The 15486-nt window shown below is 46.2% G+C and overlaps 1 long non-coding RNA gene across 3 annotated transcripts; it reads right to left on the bottom strand.

Moving 5' to 3' along the window:
- Positions 1-14: 14 nt before the first annotated feature.
- LOC104145349 (uncharacterized) lies at positions 15-15482 on the bottom strand. 3 transcript variants are annotated; one of them, XR_011134485.1, is made up of 5 exons: positions 15285-15482; positions 12117-12193; positions 10452-10497; positions 9848-9892; positions 15-822 (listed from the first exon to the last, which is right to left on the bottom strand). It is a non-coding gene; the product is annotated as an uncharacterized lncRNA (long non-coding RNA). The 3 variants fall into 3 exon arrangements; XR_011134484.1 differs by lacking the exon at positions 15285-15482 and adding an exon at positions 12805-13453 and having other exon boundaries at positions 9736-9892; XR_011134483.1 differs by lacking the exon at positions 15285-15482 and adding an exon at positions 12805-13453.
- Positions 15483-15486: the final 4 nt, after the last annotated feature.

Genomic DNA, 15486 nt, shown 5'->3' with positions numbered 1-15486 from the left:
TTATTAGACTTGCCTCAGGCCCGGGAAAGCGGTGCCCGCCGGCGGCCGGGGGACTCTTGCAGGTAAGGCTCTTGCTCTTCCCTCCCCACCTCGGAAGCGAGTGAGTGGGCAAGAGGCTGGTCTGTTAATAACAGAGCAGTAATTCCTCCTCTGACGGAGGAAAGCACTAGTGCCCCAGGAGCTCTCCACAGTTTTTGATACTTCAGACTTTTATGATGCGTATTTTAGGCTTGTCATCCTATGCGAGAGTTTAAAAATGCTCCAGTTCAAAGTACTGCGTGCTCGGGAGCGTTTGCTGATTATGTATATTTGAATAAGATGAGGCAGGAACAACCTGGTACCATTAATCATCTTTAATCTGATAAGTGCATGCAACTGTCTGAACAGGGTGGGTCTCGCTACTGTAGGTCATCACAAAATGTCAAGTCGACTGCATCCTCTGGGGGAAGGGAATCCTGGCTAAGCTCGCACCAGGGATCTGATGGTGATTTTGCGTCGTCTTAATCACATGCAGTTTCCATAACGTGTCCTGGAAAATCCGTCTTCCTCACCTCTCCAGCCACTGGCTCCTAGCAAGGGGTTTGCCTAGGAAACGTGACAGATGTGACTGCTGTCAAGAGTTGTGCAATAAAAGGAGCAGGATTTCATTTTCTCTGAACAGCCGAGACATGTCTGACTCACTTCTTCCCTTCGTTCCATTCGGGAATAAACAGACCTTCACAGCTCTGCCAGGCCTCCTGGTTTCTCTCCAGTCAGGTGAGAGGGAGGAGGTTCTGCGTTGCAATGTATGAAGGCAGGAGCTCCAAGGCGGCCACGTGTGCCCTGCACAAGGTACAAATATGCAATATTGCTCAACCTTTGCCTTAAAAAAAAAAAAAAAAAAAAGGCAAAATACAGGGCCCTTCAGCAAGCTGTACAAACCTCAATCTGTGGAAAATCAGCTTTATGATATTTTACTGATATTTTCACATGTGGTTGCCATTTCCCAGGAGATGTGATGAGGTGCATACGCTTTTTTTCCCTGTGATACAGCTGCAACGCAGTGTTTGAAGTGAAGCAAAACCACCTCCCTGACGTTAGAAACGCAGCCTGGGGCAGGTGGCTGGTGCTGCCGGGTTGACTTACTGCGTGGACAAGAGGAGTTTGCCAGGTGGCTGAGAGAGGGTTAACGCGGTCAGTTCTTTCCCCTCCCTGCCCAGTGTCTTGGGTGTAGCCTGTAGTAACTTCTGGGGAAGAGAGGAAGGCTGCTCTCTTTCCACCATCCCTCAACAAACACCTGCCATTCACTTCTGGAAATTCATTATAACAGTGAAACGAAAAAAGTAGAATACCTATAATTATTATGCGTGTCATCTTGCATTATTTGTTTCTCAAGGCCATCAACAGTTTGTATTTTCTTCCCTCTGTTCCTGCCCCCTAAAATTCCTTCATCACATCATGGTTTACCGTTTGTTTCTGTAAATGCTACAAGTCTTGTTACTTTCCTGTACAATTTGTCGTTCTGCTCTTATGTCTGTCTCCCCAACAGCTCCCCTGAATTGGGTAGTGAAGTCAGCTTAAGTCTTTTTTGATTTTTTTTTTTTCTTCTTGGCTTGCTTTAGGTAGTATGTCCCGAACTGCTCTGCACATCGTGGCTGTGACAGGAGAGGAATGGAAGAAACCCTCTTTTGGTTTGTAGTGTTTTTGACCCTGCAGCTACCAAAGTTAATGCTCGTGTAAGGGATTTCCAAGTCTTGACTGAGATCCTGTGCATGATGGCAACCTGTCATAGGTCTCAAGGAAGCTATATGAGGAGTCTGTATTTAAATGCCAACATTTTAGGTATTCTTGTCTACAAAAGCTGAATAGCTCTTGAAATTGCAAAAAGCTTTATTCACAACTTGTGGATTCTTAAGCAAAAAATTATTGACTCAGAATCTGCAATTATATCCTTAGTTTCTGTAAGTTACCCTTTGGTGTCAGGACCTCAGAGGTTGAGTGACATCTCTTGAGACAGTTGCTACTGTCCCTCTCAGCAGAGCTTTTTTTTCTTTTTTTTTTTCCTCGGTAGTAATATTTCTTAGAGACTTCAGGAATGAACTGTCATCTGGCATATGAAATCCTTTAAAAAGGGCAAGTTTGGCGTGTCCTGTTAAGTCAGTGGAGTAACTATGACTATCAAAAGGTAACTTCAGGAAACAAGGTTCCCCGAGGTCCAGAGGAAAGCAAAAAGGATTATGAGCTTTGGAAAACGTGACTCATTAGGAATTGAAATTGTGTCGTCTGGAAAAGAGGACTGAGAAAGGAAATAAGCTTTCCAATATGTTATCAGGGAAAACACAACAATTTGTTCTTAATGTTTGCTGAGGATAAAAGGGGAAGAAACTGTTCAGTTTAGAGCTCAAGAGATTTAGGTCCTACACCGCAGAAAACTTTTTGACTGTGAAAACACTTTCCCGACCTCCATAAAATTAATGATTCAATGCCCCTTGCAGATGGGAGTCAGTTTCAGAATCAGATTAAAACGTTGGAGCTTCTACCTCTATCTTACATGCATCTGACAGTTCTTAGTTTGGAACTGGATTTTTGTAAGCAGCATTCCTCTATTTTAAAGTTTGGGAATATGATTATTTTGTCTTTTAAATAAGAACTTTCATTCTGAGGTGAAAATGAAAGTGACCTTCAGAGGAGGAAGGAACAAAAAGAATCTACCAATTTTACTAATAATGGAAAGTCCTAGAGGGGAAGGATCTCCGTGTATTTTTCAATTTGCATGAATGGCTGAACCTGTGGATGAGGATTTTCTTCACTAATGAAGCAGGTGACATGCTAATCAAGGCAATGCAAATAAGTGTTCAGAAAGCACAGCTGTAACGCTGTGGTCCTAAGGCAGTTACAATGACAAATTCTAGCCTTGGCCTCAATTTTAGAGCAAATTGGCACAGGGCAGGACAAAGGAGCCTGGATTACAGTCTACATGCTCACGGCAGGGGCTCTCAATAGGGCGCGTGTGATGGATACCTCGTTACATAATGGAGTCTTGATTGATACTTTGTCAGGAAAGTCATAATATAGCTCCATATAACAATTCAACTTGTCTCCCAGAACGGGAAATGCTCCTACACACACTCTTAATAGGTTTTTTTAAATTGCCCATTGTATTTCTGAACAAGAGAAACTTATTTGGAGTACCTTCCCTTTTACGTTTTCAACATAAGCATCTGAAGACGTTGCCATGTGTGTTCTTTGTACTCCTGCAGACCTACTTACTATTTCTTTCCAGGCAGCTGTATGATAGCTCAAAGTGAGGTGTTAAAATGATGCCTGTGAAGTCTACCAATGCAAAAATATCTGGAGTAAGTACTGCATTCAAGTAGCTGCTGCTGGAGGCACACAAAATTGTCATAAGCCTAATGATGAATGTTGGGTTTTTGTTTTTTTTTTTTTTTTTTGGGGGGGGGGCGGGGCTCTTTGTTTTAATCGAAGACCACATTGTTTTGAGCATACATGACTGGATTCTCAAAACTGTGTAGTGGAAGTCCAGTCTTGGACTGTGAATTTGCTGGGTTGGAACAGTTAGCAGCGTAACCTTTATGTTTAACATGGCGTATTTGCTTTTACAAACAGACTGACCCCGTGTTGTTAATCTTTTAACTTGGTCAGTAGAAGATGTTGATATCTGCAGTAAAAACAGGACAAATACTCCACCAATGTGAAGCTACTATTTTAACTGTGAGATAAGTGGTAACTTCAAGAGAGGTGCAGTACTTCTGTGTCTAATTTTTTATTTACTACCTTTTCAACCTTCTTCCAGACTAAACATTTTAATTCGAATGTCAAAACCACCCACAAGTAAACTGAATTGTCCCATCCAGTAGGCTAATGTTGATTTGTTTTTAGTAACCAGCAAGGATGCTGGAAAACCCCTCTAAAGATTTCATTTTTAACAAAAAGTACCAAAAACTCCACCAGTTTTGCATCACAAAGTAGTGGTTAAAGTAAAGGTTTGAGTAAAGCAGCATGTCTGTGGTTTTTGTGGGTGGATGCATCTCGGAATGACTCTCAATCAGTCGAAGGGGAGATCTGCATGTCATCTCTGTACATGACAAGCAAAATCTACAGTGACAAATATCTTTCCAATATGAGGCTACGTTGTGAACTACACAACTTTATTACCATCCACAGTAGTTGTCTTGTCAGCACGTCACGTATAAACCGCCCCCTTTTTTTTTTTTTTTTGTCAGAATTTATAATCAACCGAGATGAACCGAGGAAGGAAAGACAAATATGGAGCAGTGCTCTAAAGGTACAATCAAACACCACAGCCAATGTGCATAGTCATTCAGCTGTGCTATGTGTACAGGAGAGGCCACACCAAATAGTTGTATTAGTCCAACTAGCCTATTTTTGGTGTGCTCCAGTAATTATTTAGGATGCTTCTGTACTGCGGTTACATGTGTGAGTGGGACTCCTGGAAATGAAATTATACAAAGCTGGAAGGAAATATATGATGAGAACAACCCTTCATCAAATCAAAGTAACAGGAGAGCAAAATAAAGGGAAATTCGAATACAGATGCAGTTGGAATCACAACTAGAAAACTTTGCTCAAAGCAAATGAACGCCAATTGATTTAAACCTTAACTGCTCACAGGAAAATGGACAAAACCTTCAGCGATTTTGTTGAGCGCGTTACGAGTCCATAGTTGCAGAGCGTGGGGCGCAGTCGCCCAGCTGTGATGCTGCTGGAAGCCTCAGCTTCAGCTCATCTCCATGCTCGGCGTGTCTCTTTTTCCCCGCACTCGGTTCTCAGTGGGGAAAAAATGGACAAGGTTTATCCCAGTGTAACATGGGAAAAACATCAGAAATTTCAAAAATAAGCATGAGATGGGAAAACCATCCTGTGCCTAGCTGAAGTCACAATCCCAGGATGCATTTATTGTCTGTGTGAAAACAAGCTGACAGCTGGATAAATTGCCTTCGGCCAGGTGCTTCCCCAGGAGCACCACAGAGCAGGAACAGCCTGAATTACTTCAAGTCAGCCTTCCCATCCAGAAGAGCTATCATCCTTCAGAGCCTTCTCTTCAGCTTTCTCTCACCGATTATTCCTCCTCTGCTGTCTGTTCTCACCCTGGCACTCAGTCCTTGATTCTTTTTTTTTTTTCCCTCCCCCCACTTCTTGTCTCTGTTGTCTCATTTAGGGAATGACTTTGCAGCTCTTGCTTGCACAGAGTACTTCCTTTGCCTGGAAATGGTACTCAGTCCTAAGGGAAAGAGTAGAATCTAAGCCTGTTTAGTGGTGGTTTTTGAGACAATGATTTTGTTTTCCTTTTTCCATCTGTAGCATTAAGTAAACATACAGAGCACTGAATGTGAAGACAGCAAGGAGTGGGATTTCTATATCTGCTCCATGTATTTCAATATGACTCTTAAAAGAGTAGAGATGATATGTTATGATTTACATTTCACTTGTGCCCAAATTACTGTTTTTGCACAACAGAGACTGAAACAGAATCTGTTAACTCTATAAGAAACTTACACTTATGAATGATAGGACCAACACAGTGCATATTTAAATTACAGTAAAGAAAATTATATCCCTCAGTGTTAACATAGCTGAAAGTGATTTTTGTCTCTATTTGTGCACCACGTGAGTTTTCATAGCGATTTAATCATGGGATGATTCATTATGCATAAACCAGAAGAACCATTATAATCAAGCAGCACACCTTACCAGCACGAAACAAAGCACAGAATATCACCAGTGATTCCAGCGTCCGATCCCATAACTCGTGGATAAACTGCCCCACGTTTTCAAGAACAGCTCCTAGTCACAGCAAATTTAGTGCAGACCTTTGTAATATGTCCCAATGACTAACCACTTTTACTGGTAATTGGTGCTTTACTTCTGGTCTTTAGTTTGGATTTTTGCAACCACTGAATCTTGTTCTATTGGCATGCTAGTACTAAAGGTCAGCTTTCTGGCTTAGTAGGAGATTTTTGCACAGAGCAGTTTGGATTGTGTCCGCTTAGACCTAGAGCTGACAAGAGAATTAGGCTATCTAAATCTAAAGGCATATCCTCAAAAATCCAGGCTCACCCTGAAGATACCCCAAAAACTACAGCTACTGTCTCTGGAAGAAGCTGGGACTAGAGCTGACGAAAACCTCAGATGCCTAAAAGCTACACACCGCGCCACAGAAATGTCAGTGTTTGAAGTGGTGGCAACTTGTATCAGGTGTATAAGCTCTTGTGCAGTACACAGTGACTGCGGCAATCGCGTGGGGTCTAAAATGAGCAGCGTACAAATTAGCTGGTGCCCTGAAAGAGGCATGGTTAGAGAGTAGGAAAGAACAGTCTGTGGGAAAATGCTGCTGATGGGCTCATCTTAAAACGTGCTCCCAGTCATCCCATCTTCTATGTCAGGGAGCCTTTCTCCTGAAGGTAAGAGTCTGTGACTGGTAACGAGGCCCTGTTCTGTTCTTCTAAAATTAAGAAGTGGGAGGAGGAGTAGAAGGAAATGGTGGCACCGAAAGCCTGCTTACTGGAAATGTTGGGAAGAAAGACTGAAATGCAGGGTCCTCACAGTGCCTTTGATATCAACACCATCGTAGCTACTCTCCATTTTCTTAGTGGCCCAACAAAGACTTTCTGCACAGAGCCAGTGTTAACGGGAGCAGCACAGAGCACACCCAGGATGTACAGCCTGCAAGGTGGGAGACGTGGTTTGCACCACCTCAGATAGGAGTCTTTTATTTTCCAAGTGAATGCCCTAACAACTCATCCACTGCATTACAAGTGAGAAATCACCATCACAACTTTCTTCTTGTTGTGTGCTACTGGCTACCTCTGCAAAGCAAGGGGCAGGTGCCATCGCATTTTGGGGACGCTCAGTTTTATCAGGGAAGGCTTGCTGAGCCCAAGACTGCCTGAAGGCTCAAGACCCGCAGGGATCTAGGATGAGACCTTGGGAGCTGTAGGCACATACCAAGGCACAACACTAGGTGCCTAGGGAAATATTACAGGAACCGCTGACATGCCTATGGCATTTTAGCAAATACAGGGTGAGGTTATCAGCTGAGTGGGGGATTCACGTAAGGATTGTCATGGCAAGTCGCACCAACTGCCCACATCACGCAGCACCCTTTCTCTGGCAACAACCAGTTAAAAAAAAGAGCTACCTGATGATACACTGAGACTTGGGAGCCCTCCTGGCGGCTTAATAATTCCCCCCATTCCTAAATACCTATTTATTGCCATGCTTTAAGCCGTGTTTTGACAATGCTTAGTGCCTCACATCTTGCATACATCTAAGCCCCTCAATCCTGCCTTGCCTGTGGGAGCCAACCAAGTATATGTTTTTTTGGAGACGAGATGGTGATCAGTTCTGTTTAAAACGCAAAGACATCCCGTGTAGCCCTGAGCAGGGCGGTTCTCTAGAAATTTAAATGTTTCAGGCCCAAATCTTCCTTCTGATCATATCTTGTACCTTCCAAATAAATATTTCCACAACCAGATTAGGGAGGATACCACTTTCTCCTCCTGAAACTGTTCCACTTTGCATTTAATAGCATTTACTGGACTGAAGGGAGTGGCAACAGTATTGTTAACACACTCTGCTAGGAAGCAGAGCTGAGTACAGGTGCTATTTTAGTGACTATTTAATAAAAATAACTACTGTCTGGAGCAGACACTGAAAGTAAGGTCTCTTTACCCCAGAGCAGCATGTTTACAGTCTTCTCACTTCGTGGATAATTAAATATTATACGATACAAAGGAGTACACATTTAAGAAGCAATGAAAGAGTCCCTGACTCAGGGATATTTGATATCTTGATATTTAGAACTTTCACCCAGAAAACCTAGATTAAAATCTTTGGCGTGAATGGGCACTGCACCTGGCTCTCACTTCCTGGGTGCGCTAGCGCCTAGGCATCTGCGTAGCTCGTCTGTGCTGCTGCTCAATGCGTGTTGTGATTTATTTGCTATAGTGCCTCTGGCCAGCGCTCCAAGTTGGGAATCCAGCGTGAAGAAAGGCAACACGGAGCCTGATGCCTGCTGAGCAAAGGCTACCCCTTTCCCTTTTCAGCACACCGACCAGCTGCTGCAGGAGCTCTCTGTTCCCCATGATGCCGGTAGTGGCTCCTGTACACACCTCTTCCTGTTCGCTCTCTAGAGAGCTGAGACCCTCAACTCATGGCTTGAGTTGGTGCTAACAGGTAAGAACTGAAATGCTCAGAGTCGTTGTTACCTCAGTCCTTTTGTGGGTCTAGTCCTCAGTCTAGACTTTCTGTGGGTCTGGTGCGCGGTCTTACGGGACAGCAGGGCAAAACCTCACTCCTTACCCCATCCTCACCCTGATTCTGAGCAATCTGAATTATAAAGCAAAAGGGAAGACTATATGCTCATAAAATACCCATTGTGCTAACCCTCTCAGTCAGTCAGTCAGTCAGTCAGTCAGTCAGTCTCTCTCTCTCTCTCTGTCTCTGTCTCTCGGAGAGCAGGGCTACCTCAGCCTATGCCAAAAACAAATTTTTTAAAGTGGACCAATAAATAGGCAGAACATTACATTTTCCTGAACCAAATAAGCAGAGGTGGTGCATGAAATCGTGCAGCAGCAAGCCGGGCAGCCGGAGTGAATCAGGAGAACCAGTGACAACATGGAGGAGGAAAGCCCTCTTGGCAGTGCTCCCCGATCAGGAAGAACGCCTTTCGCATGCATTCCAGCAGCATCCTACCCACCCGTCCTGACAAAACCTTTCAGTCAATAATGAATAACAGTGGGAAGCCTATGACCAAAGTGCTTCATCTGGCAGCTCAGCCGTCTCATCTAGGGTGAATATTAAACACACTATCTGAAAACGAACTGCTCTTGAATTTCTCTAGTTACCACATTTTGGCTTGCGTGGGTAAGTCCCGTGATTGAAGTGCCTCACATATGAATAGGAAGTATGTATGATGCATAATCATGTATTAATAGGAGAGAAATATAAAGTCGTCCTCCCCTGAAAGGAAAAGCACCTGTTTTCAGTTCTAAATGCACTATGAGTACAGAGGTCAGCTGCTAATAAGAACTGAGGGCAGGAGAGAATATGGCCGCTTCAAAAGCTACCCCAGCACACAAGCCATTACATTCCCCTTCTCTGTTTGTAGGTTAAATTCAGCTGCCTCCCCCCGCTAAATTGCTTATGCTGTGCACAGCTGCTGACCTGACTGTCAACCTTTGCACATCATGTTTACTGTAAGTGCAGGATGACTGATGTCTATAAATTATTGTACTTATGTTACCTTCATCCATTATTACATGGTCTTTGGAACGGGCTTCATTTTTAACTCAAAGTCAACCCATTAAACCTGCTTAAATTAATATATGACAATCTTCTAACATGTATACTGATAAGTGCGCATAAGCATTATGATATGTTAGGAAAGGAGAGGCCCTTTTCTGCTCTGTTCTTGCTATTGCAATGCCAGGCTTGGCCTACACGGGACGGCGAAGCTGTAACATGCTGCAGGGCTGTCCCTCTGCAACAACAGTGACGGTAAAGGTTAAGCCTGCCGCAGACTATTGTACCCAGCGGCCCTGCTTGGCTGGTCTTCGCAGTCTAATTGCCACTGACCCTGTGACAATGAGGTAATGTCTCTGACTCTCGGGTCAGATAAATACTACTCATTTTAGAACCACCAGACATGTTACTGAAAAACAGATAGGAAACAACCGAAAGTCCCATGATCAGTAGAATATAAACTCTACTTACAACTGTTACTCCAGTCCTTAATTTGAATGCCCAGGGTTTTTTCAGCCTGATGGTCATTAACATATATATCGAGTCACAGAACCTGGTTGGCCTTCTGCTAGGGATGCCTCACCTTTCTCATATCTTGCTTTGGATGGACTCAGACTGTATGCGTTCACTGTAATTAAGAGAGAAAGGTCAGAAAACTGTCAGGAAAATCCATGAGTGGGAGGATGTAATAAGAAAGAAACAACACAACCGAAGATTATTCACACATAGATTTTTAAATCCCGGCAAGTTTTGGACTGTCTGCTGCTTAAACCACCAAAATAAGCAAGATGAGAGTTTAAATGAAGAACTGTTTCTCAGTTTTTCTCACAGGGATTAACAACTAGCAACTCTCACTGAAGTTGGAGGGAGCTGTCAATGAAACCCAGATGAAACCCAGAAATGAAGTCCCGGCCTCGCTAGGCTGCTGGCAGTATTCCTACTGATGCCACCATGGCCACGGGGCCCTCCCTCTACCCACCTCTGTGCCATGACAACCAGCATCTTTGCGGACCGACGATCGAGTAACGCCACAAAGATGATGACTTTGCATCCCTTTTGAACCCATGAGCAGCACCGGTTTGAAAAAGGAGAGCTTCAGCACTGTGAGCACAGGCCTGAGATGGAGGACTAGAGCGGCAACAGCAGCCCTCAGTTCACATATAACCTGCTACCATCTAAAGCCTCACCTTAGAGCTGATCTCAGTGTCCCTGTTCGGAAAGAGGTGACTTCGCCTGCAAAGCAAGACGGGGAAGGTGAATTGCACTGAAAGTGAAAAGATGTTTTTCTGGAATAGTAAAGCAGCATTTCCTAAGCAGCTTTACCTTCCCAACAGAATTATTCACACCTATTCCCTAATTACATGGGTGTCACACTGGCACGACTGCACTGCTTCCCGCTCCGCAAGCATGCTCAAGCCCTTTCCGTATCCTCAGGTTGGCAAAAGCTGGGACACTAAGATAAACCCCACTAGAGAGGCATACAATCTATGTGTTATTTCACAGTTTTAAACTAGAACCTTTGTGGAATAAAACAAAAAAATACTTAGAAAAATAAATCCAGAATAACCTAAATAACTCTCTTCTTCTTTTCAGTGAAATAACTATCATCTTCTTCTTTTCAGTGATACATTCTTATTTTACATAAAAGAAATGCATTGTTGCTATCTGGATTTACTATTCTTGAGACTTTTTACTTACTGAGCGATCTTTGTTGCAGCTTTAAGAAGTTTGGGACTATGCTTTAAGATCTTGAACGATACTGTGATTAAAAACACTTTTGCTGTTCCTTAACTGATATTTACAATAATTTGGGAATGTAAGTGTCTGATTTAAATTGCTAATCAGCGTTTCTCTTATGTTTTTTTTCCACTCTAGCCATAACTCAGCAGTGTTAATTTGCATTGGTCTGACATTTTGCATATAAGCTGCATAAAAGTCATTTAAATAGGAGATGGTCAGATATTTTGTAGCCCTTCTCTGACCTTCTCCTACATTCCTGTACTACCACGATTCTTTTCTGCACTTTTTTTTTGGTGGGAAAGGAGAATCCTGGCTCAGGATGTAAGGATATAAACTTTTGCTATATTTCTGCACATTATCACCACCTCTCTACACCAGCACTATTGTTATTTGGGGCTGTCTCTTGCACTAGCAAAAGAATTTCCAATACAAAGATGCACAACATCCACTTTTTGTGCATTTAATAGACTTCTATCAGTTTGGCTTCTATAGAAGAAGCTCTGCTTCTATAGCAGCAAAGCTCTAGAGGAGATTTATAGTCTTGTGCACACGTCAAGTGTTCTTTGTTCTGTTTTTCTACCATTGTTGACTATTATTTCTTTGGTTGGAAAGATGCTGGGTTACCTACACAGAAGCTGGTGTTGAACTTCAGAGTACACAAGTTGGAGCAAAAACGTGCTAGTTCTGCTCTTCATCCTCGCAGGTAAGCCTCTATTGCAGGAGTTGCCAATTCTAGTCCCAAAAGCTGGCTAGCATCAAATGGAAGGACTGGTGCAAATACATTTACATGCGTTTGGAAAAGTCACTGATACTTGTAATGACTATTTGCTGAAACATTTTACAAGAATGCTTTAAAATAAGTAGCCTCATGTAGCACTAAACTTCCTTCTCATTTAAGACCTTTTCTCCAAAAGCATCCTTCTTAAATGCAAGCTTTGTCTATACTACCAGGAAAACAAAAAATCAAAATAAATGCAGCCTTATCAGCCCTGTTTATTTTACTTCTGCATTCATTTATTAATAGCTCAGATAATAGATTTTTATATATACCAACGCAATATTAAGTAGCAAGTTCAGAAACTTGCTAACCCTCAAAAGCTCCTACTACATACCGAGGCCAAGGAGGATGCAAGAAGTCCCAGGATCTGCCCCCTCGGAGTTCTTACTTTATTACTCTGACATGGGAAACCTGCCCATATGAAAAACAGTTTTAGTACTCTGATAATTATTTTGAATGGGAAAGACAGACAGTGACAACTTCTTCAAAACCCTTTGACATCCCAATCATGTGAAAATATTTAAATGGCAGAAAATGAGCGTGCTGTCTGCTTCATTTGATTCTCGTTAAAGATTATCAACTTCTTCCTTATTACTGGAACAAACATGAGCACAATTAAACTACAATATTAAAGTTTTAAAGAGCTATAGTTTCGAATGCATTTGGTATACACTGCCAATATTAAAGGAGGTTTAAGTGAAGCATCAGTATCTATTCCGTACAGAACTTTAAAAAGATGAAACAACTTTTTTGTAAGGATTACATTGCGGAGATAAGACATCTACAGCAGATAAAGCAGCAAAGAACTCAAAACCATGCCAGGCTTCTTTCTTAAGGAAAGAAAGGACACTGAGCAAGCAAAGGTGCTAAATTACGCATTTCTGCTGAACTAAGCCAATGCATCAGTTGGGGCAGAATAAGCATTTATGACCAGCACAGATTGTAACTAATGGAGGCTGGTGCATCAGTCACGACACTTTAATCATAATTCTCCCACTAGGTTTGAGGTATATGAACTCTACCATCTCGTGGTATGAAGACTCAGTCTGGGAAATCGCATCATCTTTGCCTAGCCGGCGTCAAGTGGATCAGGCAGACGTCTAAGCAAATGCAATTCTGCGCTGCTATGCAATAAGCTGCAGGATAACGGCTTAAGAAACTGCCCTTGTGTATGCCTAAGCTAAACAGTTTTAAATAGACTATTAAATATAGAATATTACATATTTAAGCATGAATATTGGCTTCTGACAAGCAGAAAGCTAACCGAACTTTTTTTTAATTATTGTGGGAAGCCAAACTTGGCAATTATAATAGCTGAAAAATCACACAAGCGCACGCCGAGGCCTTTCCGGACGGCGCGCGGTCTCACGCGTTGGCCCGCTGTGCCCCCCGAGACCCGTCGGAGGCCGAGCGGGTGCCCGACGGCCTCTCCTCCGCCGCCTTTTCCAGGTCCAGAGGGTCTGCGGAGGCTTTATTCGCGTTTTTTATTTATAAAAAAAAAAAAAAAAACGCACAAAGAGCGCTGCTCACGCAACAGCCGGCAATGGGCTTAATAAATTTAAAACAAAAACAAACAAACAAAAAACCTAAGGCAGAACAGCAGCTACCGGCTCAGTTACCGGATCGCTGTCTTTTTGTGTCATAACTAATCATTACGACACACGCAGCTGCCCCCCCGCCCCCGGCCCCACCGTCCGGCCCAGCTGCTTTCTCCCGGGTTCCCCCCCCCCCAAAAAAGGGGGGGGCAGAACCCTCCCCCTCAAAAGGGGGGGGAACCCTCCCCTTCCCCCCAAAAAAGGGGGGGCGGAACCCTCCCCCTCAAAAGGGGGGGGAACCCTCCTCTCCCCCCCCAAAAGGGGGGGGCAGAACCCTCCCCCTCAAAAGGGGGGGAACCCTCCCCTCCCCCCCCAAAAGGGGGGGCAGAACCCTCCCCCTCAAAAGGGGGGGGAACCCTCCTCTCCCCCCCCAAAAGGGGGGGGCAGAACCCTCCCCCTCAAAAGGGGGGGAACCCTCCCCTTCCCCCCAAAAAGGGGGGGGGCGGAACCCTCCCCCTCAAAAGGGGGGGAACCCTCCCCTCCCCCCCAAAAGGGGGGGCAGAACCCTCCCCCTCAAAAGGGGGGGGAACCCTCCCCTCCCCCCCCAAAAGGGGGGGGCGGAACCCTCCCCCTGAAAAGGGGGGGGAACCCTCCCCTTCCCCCCAAAAAAGGCGGGGGGGAACCCTCCCCTTCCCCCCCAAAAAGGGGGGGGCAGAACCCTCCCCCTCAAAAGGGGGGGGAACCCTCCCCTTCCCCCCCAAAAAGGGGGGGGGGGCGGAACCCTCCCCCATCTTTGGCGTTTTTCCCCCCAGACGCGGGGCGGCGAGCCGAGCCCGCGCTGCGGCCCGAGGCAGGTCGCCGCCGGGCCGAGCCGGGTCGAGCCGGGCCCGGAAAGCCCCGCCGCGGCAGGAAGGCCGCGGGCCGGTCCGCGGGCGGGGGCGGCAGGCGCTGGCCGGCGGCCCGGGCATTGACGCGCCTTGGCGGCCCGCCCGGCCCCGTGCGACTCGCCCCCGCGCCGGGCCGGGCCGTGAGGGGAGCGGGCGGCGGCGGCGCCGCTCACGTTCCGCTGGGCGCGGGCGGGGCCGGCGGCCCCCCCCTCCCATCCCCCCACCGCGGTCCCGTCCCGCCGCGTGCGGCAACGCACGTCCCGCCCGGGGGGGGGGGGGGGGCGCCGCCGCCTGAGGGAGCCGGGCGGCGCCTGCGCAGCAGCACAGCGCCGTCTTTCCCGCCCTTGGGCCTCGCCTCAGAGGGGCCAACGCACGTTTAACCCCCACCCGCGCGATGGCCCCTTCCCTCCTTGTGCAGCGAGGCAGCGCTGGAAATCCCCCCCCACACACACACCCCTTCCACGGCCGTTTTTAAAGAAACGGCGCGTTTTTGCCTCAGGAGCGCCTGACTGAGGCGGTTGTTGGATGCCCCGGCGCCCCTTCGAGCCGCGCCACGGGGCCTCGATGGCCGCCCGCGCCGCGGCCGCTCGGGTGCCCCCCGAGTCGCCATCGTGGCGGCTTGGGGAGGCCGCCCGGGGGTCGTCTTCTCCCTGCCGCCTCGCTCGGCCTCGGCTGCTCGTCCTGAGGCCGCGGCCTGGCCGTTCCCCCGTCCAGCCCTACCGCTCCCTACCGCAGCGTCTGAAAAAAAGAAAAAAGGGATTTTGGGGGGGGGAAAAGCGCCAAGCGCCTGTTTCCTGCGCGCAAGTCTGGCTTTTGTCCTCTGCGGCTTCCACCTCCAGCCGTGGTGGAGGAGGCCGGAGCGCTGAACGACCAAGCGGCCGGTCCTAGCCCCATCCCCGGCACCGCACGTCCGCCGGGGCCCGGAGGATCCTCCGTCCGGGCCGAGGTGAAATCTGGAGGGAATTTAGCTGGGAAAAAACTGGCAAACCCCTACTAAGATATTTTGCAAGGCGCAGCTTTCCAAAGGCTTATAGCTTGTCCAAGTTTTGGTCGATTCGTCATCAAGATGGCAAAGCTCACCCTTCAGATATCAGGTTACAATCCCAAAGCATGGTGACATTAGACTTCTTTTTCCACCGAAAACACCGCTCGAATTATTTAACAGGGAGAAAAGATTCCTCCTCCTAGTCCATGGTTGAAAGAAACAGGCTTTTCAGAGTTCAAAATCACCTTAAAACAGGATTTTTGCTGTGGAAGGCGTTGGGCAACTTTTATAATAGGC

Source organism: Struthio camelus, chromosome 14, assembly GCF_040807025.1.
Source record: "Struthio camelus isolate bStrCam1 chromosome 14, bStrCam1.hap1, whole genome shotgun sequence".
Taxonomy (NCBI): domain Eukaryota; kingdom Metazoa; phylum Chordata; class Aves; order Struthioniformes; family Struthionidae; genus Struthio; species Struthio camelus.
The sequence above is the reverse complement of the archived record's forward strand: the minus strand, read 5'-3'. Positions and strand labels throughout refer to the sequence as shown.